The sequence below is a fragment of the Manis javanica genome, chromosome X (assembly GCF_040802235.1).
Source record: "Manis javanica isolate MJ-LG chromosome X, MJ_LKY, whole genome shotgun sequence".
Classification (NCBI taxonomy): domain Eukaryota; kingdom Metazoa; phylum Chordata; class Mammalia; order Pholidota; family Manidae; genus Manis; species Manis javanica.
The window spans coordinates 125,357,122-125,371,330 of record NC_133174.1 but is presented as its reverse complement, the minus strand read 5'-3'; the positions used below and the strand labels follow the sequence as shown (position 1 = coordinate 125,371,330).

At 44.3% G+C, this 14,209-nt stretch overlaps 1 non-coding gene and 1 pseudogene across 1 annotated transcript; both read right to left on the bottom strand.

Annotated features, from left to right (window-relative positions):
• Positions 1-9,593: 9,593 nt before the first annotated feature.
• LOC118972172 (U6 spliceosomal RNA) lies at positions 9,594-9,695 on the bottom strand. The gene has a single exon (XR_005061001.1). It is a non-coding gene; the product is annotated as a U6 spliceosomal RNA (small nuclear RNA).
• Positions 9,696-13,831: 4,136 nt separating this feature from the next.
• LOC118972159 (U6 spliceosomal RNA) lies at positions 13,832-13,932 on the bottom strand (annotated as a pseudogene).
• Positions 13,933-14,209: the final 277 nt, after the last annotated feature.

Below are 14,209 nucleotides of genomic sequence, written 5' to 3'. Positions count from 1 at the left end.
AAAAAATGGTCAGAGGAGCTGAACGGACACTTCTCCAAAGAAGAAATTCAGATGGCCAACAGACACATGAAAAGGTGCTCCACATCACTAGTAATCAGATAAATGCAAATTAAAACCACAGTGAGATATCACCTCACACCAGTAAGGATCACCACCATCCAAAATACAAACAACAACAAATATTGGTGAGGATGTGGAGAAAGGGGAACCCTCCTACACTGCTGGTGGGAATGTAAATTAGTTCAATCATTGTGGAAAGTAGTATGGAGGTTCCTCAAAAAACTAGAAGTAGAAATACCATTTGACCCAGGAATTCCACTCCTAGGAATTTACCCTAAGAATGCAGCAGCCCAGTTTGAAAAAGACATATGCACCCCTATGTTTACCACAGCACTATTCACATTAGCCAAGAAATGGAAGTAATCTAAGCGTCCATCAGTAGTTCAATGGATAAAGAAGATGTGGTACATATACACAATGAAATATTACTCAGCCATAAGAAGGAAACAAATCCTACCATTTGCAACAGCATGGATGGAGCTAGAAGGTATTATGCTCAGTAAAATAAGCCAGGTGGAGAAAGACAAGTATCAAATGATTTCACTCATCTCTGGAGTATAAGAAGAAAGAAAAAACTGAAGGAACAAATAGCAGTAGACTCACAGAACCCAAGAATGGACTAACAGTTACCAAAGGGAAAGGGACTGGGGAGGATGGGTCGGAAGGGAGGGATAAGGGGATGGGGAAAGAAAGGGGGCATTATGATTAGCATGTATAATGTGTGTGTGGGGGCACAGGGAGGGCAGTACAACACAGAGAAGACAAGTAGTGATTCTACAGCATCTTACTACGCTCATGGACAGTGACTGTAATGGGGTATGTGGGGGGAACTTGGTGATGGGTGGAGTCTAGTAAACACAATGTTCCTCATGTAATTGTAGATTAATGATACCAAAATAAAATTAATTTATTCATTAAAAAAACAAAGCAGATAACAGCTGGGCACATGAAGGTTGCCAGAAGGAGAGCAAAATTAGAGACTAATATTCATCCCTGTCCCTCACCACATCTTCCTAATCCCTACCTCCCCCCAACATACTGATTTATTTCCCCCTCTGAACAATATGGATCAAAGTAAAGAAGATAAATAAGAGAGCATTAGGGTTTTTTTAACTGGCTAAGAAAACCAATGAAAAACTAACACCAAACTTGAGCAGGGCTGAGAAAAATCTATTAAGGACAGGGAAACATTTCCATCATTTGAATTGCTGTTTTGACAGCCTGTTACCCCTGGAATTTGTTTCACTTTTTCTTTTCCCAAAGAATATTTAGATATCTTCCTTCAGGTCCATATCCTGAGTTACTTTCCTGGCATCACAATTTCCTACTCTTAGAATACATCTTGTTTTATGTCTTTCCCATGGATATACACTCCTAGAATTCCTATTCTCAATTCCCCATTCTAAAATGTTGTGCTTTTCCCTAATAAGATAGTCTCAGGGTACAATTTTCTGTTTTTCCCTCCCTATGTCTTCTCATTGTTAATGATCAATAACTCAGGGGGGGTTTATCAGGAGAGTCCCAGCTTTCTTTGTGGGGACCATTTAGATAAACCAAAATCATCTATATTTAAGGAGCTAGATCTTCCTTCAACTAGTTCTCAAGAAAATAAATGTTCTAAGCAAAGAGGATGGGGAAGGGGTTGGACGAGGGAAGGAAGGGGAAAAAGGAGACAAGAAGAAACTGGTAACATATTCCACTGAACAGGCACCGGGCTTGAACCTTTGTCATGATGTATCAATCCTTACTCCCAGGGTGTCCCAAGCACACACCACATCAATCTTTATTTGAAACTTTCTGATCAAACTATTAACACCACAAATAAAGTAAATCTTCTAACCAAAGCAGAAGGAAGTTCAACAGTGCAAAGTCAAGGCAAAGGCCCTCAATGAAGATTTACACACTTTCACATTTCCTTAAGATATTTACTACCCTGCAAATGTATTCTCAACAGGGAAGGAAGTAGTCCCAGATTTCCCTTGGATCCGCATTTTCAATACATTGTGTATTGGTTTGATTATTACAAATCCATTTGTTTAGGACATAAGTGAAGTTGTTGTAATCCACTCGTCTGTGACAAGGACAAAAAAAGTTGTTTTGATATAAGAATGAAGGTGTGTCAGGATGTCATCATCCCACTGTTCTCACTGATAGGAACTCAGTAGCTCAGCTGCTCAAGGGCTGCACTGGGGGTTTATCGATAAAAACATATGAAGAAGCAACTATGACAAGGGAACATTTTGACTAATAAATACCAACTGTGGGGCCTTTCTGGGAGTTTTTAGTCTGGGCAAGGTGACTCTTCATTGATCTAATGTAGCTCCTGGGGGCATTAGCTCTTGCTCCTGTAAAGGTGATTCTTACCTGCAGTGGTGAAAACTGAGGAGAGGCCCCACAAAGAAGAACCTCTTGTCCACCCACGCCCCAATGGCGTTCCTTAGCAACATGTTCTAGAAACAGAGGACTTTTACTTTTGCACAGCCTTCTCTCCATAGGAACAATAGTGTGATTCATCTCTCATTGACTTCAAGCACGTTATTTCTTTATTAGGTTAGTAAGAGACATTATCCTATATGCTAATGGCTTGTGAAGTTCCCCCAGCAAAGCTGTGTTAAATGAATTGCTGAGAAACACAAACTCAGTCTCTGAGCATAAATTGTCCCAAAATAAAACACATTTCCCAGGAATCGCATCTTTTATGGAGTCCTCTACCCAGGGCCAATACTTGAGAGCTCTTTTTTTTTCTGACAGAGGTAGGGGAAAATCTAGATCTCTGCAAAGAGCACACTAACTCAGACTCCTGCTTCCTCTGCCAAGTCCTGGGATGACCTGGAAATTGCATGTCCCATTTTGTCTGAGATGACAGATGCGTGCGTGGCTTGCCAAAGAGCACTCCTCTCGGTCCACTAAGTGAAGCTAAGGGCCTCCAGGAGGGCTGCTCCTCACAGCCAGTCTTTTGAGGACCTTTGACTTGTTTCCCAGGATACTAGGCCTCTCTTCTTTGGTCTGAAGGGCCTCAGAATCCCAAATGCTCCTGCTGAATGTCCCAAGTGATAAAGTAATAACAGAAAAACATACGTATTCCTACAATGTCTGGGTTAAATATTGGACACGGGGAGGCAGCCAAGCCACAACCTGGATACATATACTGAGAGGTAGTTTCACCTTAGAACAGGAAGGACTTAAATTAGAGAATTCTACTCAGAGGTTACTTCAAAGACTTGCCATTCTCGATGTTTCAGGAAGAATACAATTTTAAATTCCTTTTAGCTTATGCAGTTCCTTTGCTGCCTCTTCACTCTCCTCATCATGGCTTCCCTTCTTCTTTATAGTAATTACCTTTTAAAATGTAGAGATCATTTGGTCATTCAGGCAAAATAGAACAACTCTTAAAAATGGTACTCTGGATATGCCACCTTATCTGGGTCAAACTGAAATCCAATTGTTTCTATCTAGTATGATTTCTCTGATAATGCATAAGGTGTAAATCCCAAGGTAATCTTTCTCTACATTCAGAACATTTATGGATTCTCTTTCCTGAATGAGCTCTCAGGTAACAAATCTAATGGCCATTTTCTCTCCACCCCTTGTGGGGATCGACCAGAGGCTCTGAAGCATCCACTGATATGTAAATGGACTAAGGCCAGGAGGGAAATTCTGGAAATTCTGCCATTTTCCCCACAACATCCATGACAAATAAAGGATTTCTTTCATGTGTGAACTCTCTAGTACCTTATTAAGTTAGTTCTATGAGAGTTTTCCCCACAGGGAGACATTTATGGTTCTCTGGTACCTAGTGGGCTACACACCCTGATGGATGCTTTTTCCACAAGTAAAACATTCAAAAAGTTTCTTCTTTGCCTTGTGGGGTCCATGATTTGTGCGAAAGGGTGTACTGTCACTAATTACCTCCCACACTTAGAGAAGGGGTAACATCTATCTCACTCATGAATGTTTCAATTATGACAAGATATGGACTATGAGAGAAACTTCCTCCCCCCCTCAGGACATTACAGGTTGTCTCTCCTATATGGCTTTTCTGATGTCTAAGGAGGATCACCTATCAATCTACCCACACTCAGCAGACGTGGGCTTTTTCCCCTGCATGTGTCCTCTTCTGCTTGTGGATGTTATAATTACAAGAAAAGCTTTTTCCCACATACCTCACATGTATAAGTCTTCTCACCCACACGGGGTATACTAACAGTATGTGAAGGAAATTTTGACTGAATGGGCCTCTGCTCCCAGTAGTGAGAGAAATTTTGGCTCCCCAACAAAGATTGTGTAACATTTCACACCAAAACACAGTTTTTTCTGTTGTTTGTGTTCTCTGGTGCCTAATTGGGTTAACGTTGTTAAGAAATGTTTTTTTTCCACACAAGAGACGTGAGTGGATTTTCCTTGGCTACAGTTCTTTTGATGTCTCCAACTCTGTAACTTGTGGCCTCCACAGTGGGGAAGCAGTAAGCAATATTCTTCCCTGTCAGCAGTGGTGTACTGGTCTTAACCTGAGGGGCTTCCAAATGCCTTGCTCTTGCTGACTGGAGGCCTTGAAGTACAGGCCTCTCATCACTCCGTGCCTGCAGTTGGGCTTCTGGGGCTCAGGCCTTCCTTACAACTCTGGAAACTAGCATCCCATGGCTTTCCTCTGTGTTCCACGGGTTGCTTAGGGCCTCCTGATTGGGACTCTAAGGCTCTGTTCTCACTGAAGGAAATCATTTCAATACCAGTACTTCCCTCTATCAGGCCAGAGGAATAAAGATTATCTTGTTCCTTGGTCCCAACAGATGGGTGCAGAATGCTCAGTAAGTCTGATAGCTGTAGCACAGAATACACTCTAAACTATTCCGTGCTTATCTCTGAGGAAAGAAATTAGGGAAGAGAGGCCATAGCTTCTTTTCTATTTATGCATTCATACCTCTTGGATTTTTTTTTTTGCAATGAGAACACACACTTTTGTAATTAAAGTAATGACAAAAAGAATATGATTAGATTGATCAGCTCCTTACAGAATGAGTTAATATTATATAAGAGCCTTAACTCGTATGTGTAAATATAAAATAGAAGTACATTTGACTGGGAAACTTGGGAAGAAGAAAAAAGTAAAGTGATAGTTAACCAGAAAAGAATTTGGGGTCCAAAAGGAAATGAGGTTGAGAATCCAAAGTCCTGTTGGTGCACTATGCTGGGAAGATAAACCACAAAAACCTCACTTCACCACTAGCAAACAGATTCACACACAAGTCCTGCCCCAGGAAACTGTGATGTGAACCTAATGGGTGCACCTTCATTGAGCCCCTACTATGGACACTACACAGTTGAAAAGATGCTTTGTGGTGTCAAAGACCTTAAAAATTCAAGGAGGAGGGTCTGTGTGCTCACGGATTTTCATGCAGATGGTCCCAGAGAGGAAATAAAACTGACAGTAAGGCCATTTCAGAATTTGCATAAATGATTTTATAGTGGTGACTCACTTCATGTACTTGATGCATGAAAGCAAATTGAAGGCTATTTGTTCTTCCCACATGTGCTCCAGCGCGGCTTTAATCATAATGTACATGGATCTTGGTTTATGGGTTTTTCATTTTCTTTTTTTGTGTCCCTGGGTGTGCACGAAGCTTTCTCTCAGGAGGATTTCCCTACATATACATGAGTTGGAAAATTGGACAGTACGCACCTGTATACCTCCCCCACAATCCAGTGACTTGCTTCTTGTCATATTTTCTGGGCATCATTTACATTTCTGCATAATAGTTCATCACATTGATGAGCCCTAATTTGGACATGCTCCTGTTTGGACTATATTCCTTGGTTCCAAATCTCCAAGATTACAGGTAATGCTTGATGAAAATCCCTGAGCACACAGCCCCTCCTCCTTGAATTTTTTTCTTATTTATTACTTTTTTATTAAGATGTCATTGATATAATCTCTTATGAAGGTTTCACATGAAAAAGATTGTGGTTACTACATTCACCCATATGATCAAGTCCCCCCCAATACCCTACTGAAGTCACTGCCCATCAGTGTAGCAAGATGCAGAGTCACTACTTGTCTTCTCTGTGCTACACTGTCTTCCCCATGACCCTCCACACACCATGTGTACTAATCATAATACCCCGCAATCCCCTTCACCCTCCCTCCCCATCAGCCCTCCCCCTACCTCCCCTTTGGTAACCGCTAGTCCCTTCTTGGAGTCTGTGAGTCTGCTGCTGTCTTGTTCCTTCGGTTTTGCTATGTTGTTACACTCCACAAGTGAGGGAAATCATTTGGTACCTGTCTTTCTCCACCTGGCTTATTTCACTGAGCATAATACCCAATAAATCCTGGCCCTGTGAGTATGTGACATTTAGGGATGTTTTTTACACTCTGGCTCCCTTGATGGGGCCCAGTGGGAATTTATCCTAGGACTCTTTGATCATCATTGCTACCACTTATTCATTGTTCAGTCGACTGTGTCAGTTACTCTGCTGTACTATACCACTGCCTTTATTCATTCATTTAATAAATGTCTCTTGAGTACTGATCATGAGCTAGACAATTTCTGGGCACTTGGAATTAAACAATGAACAAAAGCAGCAACAATCATGGCCCTGTGGAGGAAATTTTCTCATACGAGGAAGGAAAAGGAGACTGTAATCATAATAAATAATAAAATACATGAATATGATGGAAGACAATAAATGCTATGGAATAACACAGCAAGGCCAGGGGGTTCCCGAGTGCTGGGGCAGGGGTTGCTTTGCATTTTAGAACAGGGTGATCTGAGTTGGCTTCGTTGGAAAGCAATAGTTGAGCAAAGTCTTGAAGGAGGTGATGGAGTCACCAGGCACCTATTTGGGGGAGGAGCTCTCCAGAGGGAGCAGCCAGTGCAAAGATTCCTAGGCAAGAGTGCGCCTGATGTGTTCAAGGAGAAGCCCAGGGGCCAGAGCAGAGCATGTGAGCCAGACTAGCAGGAACTGAGCTCAGAAATGGGACACTCTCATAAGGAAGGGTGCAGATTGCATAGGGCCCTGTGGGCCACTCTACACTCCTTGGCTTTTACACTGCCTGACGTGGAAAGTCACTGAAGAGTTGGAAGCCACGAAGGAGTGCGAGTTGTGTCTCATGTGGTAGATGGATCCATGCAGCTGCTTGGTGTGAGCAGGCTGTGGTGGGCGAGAAGGGAAGCAGGGAGCCCAGTCAGGAGGACATTGTCTAGTCATCCCGGGGAGAGGCAGTGGGCACCGTGGACCAGACCTGTGTGCGCTTCGTGTCCTGCAGGGAGGAGACGGGCTGCCGAGGAGCCTATGAGGGAGGAGGCAGGAAGGGGGGCCCAACAGGCAGGCGAGGGAGTGCTGGGTGACAAGGGACATCTACAGGGAGTGGGGGACATGGGTGTCCAGTGCCGTGGGCTCCGAGTGTCCCCTGGACTAGGCAATCACTGGGGTTTGTGGGGTGGATTTGGGCAGCAAGGGGTCACGGAGGGAGCGTACAGAGAAATGCCTGTCCTTTCAGCCAGCATCAGCTTTAAAGCTGAGAAAGGTAAAGGAAAAGGAGGGCAGGCTTTTTCCTCAAGGCAGAGTCACACTAAGGCTGAGAGTGTGTGCCCTCCGTGCTAGAGGAGCGGTCCCGCTAAGGCTGAGAGTGTGTTCTCTGCTGAGTTCCTTGAAGTTGCAGATGACGACCCTGAGCAAAAGGAAGCAGAACAACTGGCCTGAGGGAGCCAAGCCAGGGAGAAATGGGCTGTGGGCCTGAGCAGCCTGGCTCCATCATCTGTGCCATGAGCACAGGCTCACGCTCAGCAGCCATGCCTGGGGACCTGCTGGGTGGAGCCCCGCATCCTTCTACTCCTTCCTCCCTTCATTTCGGAAACATTCCCCGAGACAGATGTGAAGACCCCGGACAGATGGCTTGGGTGACAGATGAGGCCAGGTCCGCCTTGTATGTGCGGCTCCAGGAGCTAGTACTTTTCTTGGGCTCTGCCTCTTGGAAGCTGTGGTTCTCCATATTTACCTCTTGCTCCACCTTTTGGGGCATTGGTTTGCACTGTGACATCATTGCCCTGGTATGTTTGAGAAGAGTCGTTGATTTTCAGTTTGTTCGTGATTTTTCTTGTTATGAGGATGAGAGTAATCAGTTCCAAGCTCCTTACTTTTTGGGCAGGAAAATTTATTTATTTATCTAATTTATTGTTTGTGTTAAGGTGTCATTTATGTACACTCTTAGGAATGTTTCACATGAAAACCTGGTGGTTACTGATGCCAGGGTTCTTGTTCACAGAGTCCAAGAAAGAACTTCACAGACAGTCGAGGTAGGAGAGCAAGGCAGAGGCTTTTATTTAGAGAGAAAGCGAGAGGACACAGCTCCTGGCTCATGCCAGGAGGGTACAAGAGAGCCCCAGGGTGGTGTGTTGTCTAGGGGTTTCATAGGCGGTTGAGGAACAAAGGGTGAGGCATGTACACCTGCTAAGTGGGCCCCAAATGTTTACCTTTGAAGAAACACTGGTTCTTATTAGTCTTCCTGGTTATTTACAAGAATTTTACTGCTCTGGTTTCCTCCCAGGATAGCAGCTTCCTGGGCTGGGAGGAGCATATCGATCAAGACTGCCTGCTTTGCTCCCAAGGTGGGCTGAGTTATTGTTTGTTTGTGAAGAAACTTGCTTTTTAGCTAATTGGATGCAATCTTATTTTCAAGGTGGAATCCTTCCTGTTTTTACTACGTAGTAATCTTAACTTTATATATATATATATAAATTCTATTTTACATTTGCTCTCTGGTTTATATATTTGATAGTAATGACAAGACAATCAAAATTCTAATGACTTCAAAACTTAGTGTTTATTCTGAATAAAAATCGGGTTGCATACAGTTGACATGATGTTAGCCGACTATTTATATCCTTGAAACTCCTCTACCAATCCAACCTTTATTATCAGACCCATGCTTTGGTACAGAATTCTTTTTCTCTGCCTTTGAAACAGACAAAACTTAAAGAGATTATAAATTGAATATTAAAAGCCTGGCCAATTGTTTTTACATGTAAAAGTGCAAACCAAATATCAACAAATTGTGCAGTTCTATACCACACTTTCTCTAAAATATCTTCAATCATATTATAGATCTGATTTTGAATGTTACATGAGGGGAGAAAAGGTCAATGCATATCGAGATGGTAATTTTTCAGAGGGGGAAAAATATCCTCCACCCCACCAAAGTCCACAGCAATGACAGAGGAGTTAGATTTTGTAAAGAAGTAAAGGTATATCCTCACCTAAAAGTGAGATAACTATCTCCATGGACTGATTGGGGATCCCGACTACAGAGAAAAAAAGGATAGGAAGCTACACACAGCCTCTTAAGCTTCAGAAACAATAAAGTTAGTTGCTAAGGCCAGAAAGGCTTGGGTAGGGTCAGAAGGTATGTTCACTCCCTGGGAGGAGTTGAGAGGCAGAAGCAGTAACAGTGTTTCTGCTATGTCTGCAGCTGCGGGCAGTCATGGGGGCAGTTGTTTTCCTGAGGCGTGATTACCCCAGGTTCTGTACATTTTATTTTTTTTAATGTGGAATGCTTCACAAATTTGTCAGTCATCCTTACCCAGGGGCCATGCTAATCTTCTACCATTCAATTTTAGTATATGTGGTGCCGAGGCGATCACCCAGGTTCAGTACTTAGTCTCTTGTTTATGGTTAAGCTTTTGTGAAATAGTATAACATTTTGACCTCTGGCAGAGGATTCTTTTTTTTCTTTCCCTCCCTCCTTTCCTCCACCCTGCTCCCTCCCTTGGCCCCCTCTTTCTCTTTTTCCCCCCATAGCTTTATTGAGATCTAATGGCCATCTGACATTGTGTAGGTTTACGATGTAAAACTTCATGATTTGATATGTGTATGTATTGCAAGATGATTATCACAACGCTGTTAGTTGACACCTCAGTCACCTCATATTACATTTTTCTTAATGGTGACATTTAAAATGTACTCTCGTTGCAGCTTCCAAGAATATATACAGCACTGTTAACTATAGTCACCCTGCTGTATGTCAGACCCTCAGAAGTTATTCCTCTTATAAGTGGAAGTTTGTACACTTAGATGAACATCTCATTTCCTGGAACTCCAGCCCCAGGCGCACCTTTGTACTGTTTCTATGAGTTCGGCTTTTTTGGGTTCCAAATAAAAGTGAGATCATGCAGTATTCTGTCGTGTCCATTACGTCTCTGAAGTTTGAGGTTTCCTGTCTCACAAGGTGCAAACGCCGAGTCAAAAACGGAAATTTCAGAGCAACAGTGGACCAGGCAGAATCCCCAGGAACTCTTATTAGAATGCCCTCATTGGCGCCCAAAGTAAGAGCCAACGCCTCGGGACGTAGGGGTGTGGCCCAGAAATCCAAATTTCTCTCCCAAGAAATTCACCCCCACCGAGGGTAGAGGATGTTGCTAGCTTTTAGGACTTAACCCAAGTTCCCCACGTGCACCTGCGCCCTCGCATCCGGAAGGGTCCGCCCCGCCATAGGGGAAACGGTGAGGAGCTGGGGGCGCGGCCAGATCGGCTGTGGATCAGGCAGAAGCCAGGCGCGTCGGAAGCGCAGCCAGCCAGCCGCGGACTCCGCGCGTGGAAGCTTCGAGCCCGGCGCCCGGAGGCGGTGAGTTCCCGAGCTTCGGACGCGCGGACCCCACAGGGCTGGGAGCCAGGCTCCCCTAGGGGCCTGGGGCGGCGAGCTTTGGATCCCCCGTGCCCAGGCAGAGCTTTCCAGGGAGTTTTCCCGCCCAGGACGCCCCTTCCAGGCGCAGGCGGCGGGCGCGAGGTGGAGCTGGGGCTGTGGCGCTCCCGTCAGGCACGGGTCCCCGCCATCGCTGCCTGCGACCCGGCCACGCCTTCCCGGGTATTGCGGGCTGGGAGCGCCCCTCCGGGAGGACGTGTTCACCGGGGAGCGCTCCGGGCCGCGCCCGCACCCATAGCCTCGGTTTTTAACCCTCCTCAGGCATTTCAGGCGCGCCTCCCCGTGGCCTTGTCCGAAGTGCGCTCTTTTCACTCCCGTAGATGTCCCGGGGCGCTGGGATCCCACGACGGTTTGGGAGGCTTTGGGGAGTCGCTCCCAGCTCCAGGTTCAGGGACGTGTCCGCCCTTACCCCCCATGCAGGCCGCGGGAGGCGCACGCGGACGGTCAGTGCGCGGGAAGACAGACGTGCTGGGAGGTTGGGGGGAGTCAGCCCTGCGGGTCCCCAGCCCAAACCAGCCCGGTGCTGGCTGCTCTCCAGCGACGGGTAGGTGGGTGCCTGGGCAGGGGACAGAGAAGCTCCGTAGGGATGAGACCTCAGGAGCGATAATAGCCTTTCTAGAGCGCTTCTTCGTGCCGGCACGCTGCTGTTCGCTTGCTTTTATTTTTTATTATTATTATTTTTCGTATCATTAATATACAATCATATGAGCAACATTACAGTTACTAGATTCCCCCCATTCTCGAGTCTCCCCACCACATACCCCATTACAGTTGCTGTCCGTCAGCGTTGTAAGAGGCTGTATAGACACTACTGGTCTTCTCTGTGCTATACTCCCTTTCCCATGACCCCCCACCGCCTTCGTTATGTGTGGTAATCCTAATGCCCCTTATTCCCCTTCTCCCTCCCTTCCCACCCACCCCCACCCAGTCCCTTTCCCTTTAGTAACTGTTACTCCATTCTTGGGCTCTGTGAGTCTGCCGATGTTTGTACTTCAGTTTTCGCATTGTTCTTATGCTGCACAGGGTGAAATATTTTTGTAGTTTTCTTTCTCCACTTTCTTATTTTACCGGGCATAATACCCTGTACCTCCACCCATGTTGTTGCAAATGGTAGAGTTTGTTTTCTTCTTATGGCTGAATAATATTGCATTGGGTATATGTACCACATCTTCTTTATCCATTCATCTACAGATGGACACTTAGGTTGTTTCCATGTCTTAGCTATTGTAAATAGTGCTGCAGTAATCATAGGGGTGCATGTGTCTTTTTGAATCTGGAATCTTGTTTTCTTGGGTAAATTCGTAGGAGTGAATGAATTCCTCAGACAAATGGTATTTCTATTTTTAGTGTAGCTTTTTTTTTTCTTTGGGTATCATGAGTCTACAATTACATGAGGAACATTATGTTTGCTAGACTACCCCCATCACCAAGTCCCCCCCACAAACCCCATTACAGTCACTGTCCATCTGTGTAGTAAGATGTTGTAGAATCACTACTTGTCTTCTCTGTGTTGTACAGCCCTTCCCGTGCCCCCTCCCATATTATACATACTAATCATACTGCCTCCTTTCTCCCCGCCCTTACCTCTGCCTTCCCACCCATCCTCCCCAGTCCCTTTCCCTTTGGTAACAGTTAGTCCATTCTTGGTTCCTCTGAGTCTGCTGCTGTTTGGTTCCTTCAGTTTTTTTTCTTTGTTCTTATACTCCACAGACGAGTGAAATCATCTGATACTTGTCCTTCTCCACCTGGCTTATTTCACTGAGCATAATACCCTCTAGCTCCATCCATGTTGTTGCCAGTGGTAGGATTTGTTTTATTCTTGTGGCTGAAGAATATTCCATTGTGTACGTGTACCACATTTTCTCTATCCATTCATGTACTGATGGACCCTATGTTGCTTCAATTTCTTAGCTATTGTCAATAGTGCTGCAATAAACGTAGGGGTACATATGTCTTTTTGAATCTGGGATCTTGTTTTCTTTGGGTAAATTCATAGGAGTGAATTCCACCGTCAAATGGTATTTCCATTTTTAGTTTTTTTGAGGAACCTCCATACTGCTTTCCACAATGGTTGAACTAGTTTACATTCCCACCAGCAGTGTAGGAGGGTTCCCCTTTCTCTGCATCCTTGCCAGCACTTGTTGTTCCTAGACTCTTGGATGTTGGCCATCCTAACTTGTATGAGGTGATACCTCATTGTGGGTTTGCATTTCCCTGATAATTGGCGATATATATGTATATGTATATATATATATATATATATATGTACATACATAAATTCTATTTTACATTTGCTCTCTGCTTTATATATTTGACAGTAATGACAAGACACTCAAAATTCCAATGATTTCAAAATTCAGTGTTTATACCCACTAATAACCGGGTTGCATACAGTTGACATGATGATAGCCGACTATTTATATCCTTGAAACTCCTCTACCAATCCAACCTTTATTATCAGATCCATGCTTTGGTAAAGAATTCTGATTCTCTCAGCCTTTGAAACAGACAAAACCTAAAGAGATTATAAACTGAATGTTACAAACCTGGCCAATTGTTTTTACATGTAAAAGTGCAAACCAAATATGAACAAATAGTACAGTTCTATACCCCATTTTCTCTAAAATATCATCAATCAAATTATAGATCTGATTTTAAATGTTACATGAGGGGAGAAAAGGTCAATGCATATAGAGACGGTAATTTTTCAGAGGGGGAAAAATATCCTCCATCCCCACCAAAGTCCACAGCAATGACAGAGGAGTTAGATTTTGTAAAGAAGTAAAGGTATATCTGCACCTAAAAGTGAGATAACACTCTCCATGGACCGATTGGGGATCCCGACGACAGAGGGAAAAAGGATTGGAAGCTACACACAGCCTCTTAAGCTTCAGAAACAAAAAAGTTGCTAAGGCCAGAAAGGCTTGGGTAGGGTCAGAAGGTATGTTCACTCCCTGGGAGGAGTTGAGAGTCAGAAGCAGTAACAGTGCTTCTGTTATTTCTGCAGCTGCGGGCAGTCATGGGGGCAGTTGTTTTCCTGAGGCGTGGTTACCCCAGGTTCCGTACATTTTATTTTATTTTAATGTGGAATGCTTTGCAAATTTGCAAGTCATCCTTAGCAGGGGCCATGCTAATCTTCTATCATTCAATTTTAGTATATGTGGTGCCAAAACGATCACCCAGGTTCAGTGCTAAGCCTCTTGTTTATGGTTAAGCTTTTGTGAAATAGTAAAGATTTTGACACCCGGCGGAGAATTCTTTTTTTTTTCCCTCCCTCCTTTCCTCCACTCTGCTCCCTCCCTTGGCCCCCTCTTTCCAATTTTTTCCCATAGCTTTGTTGAGATCTAATGGCCGTCTGACATTGTGTAGGTTTACGATGTAAAACTTCATGATTTGATATGTGTATGTATTGCAAGATGATTATCACAACGCTGTTAGTTGACACCTCAGTCACCT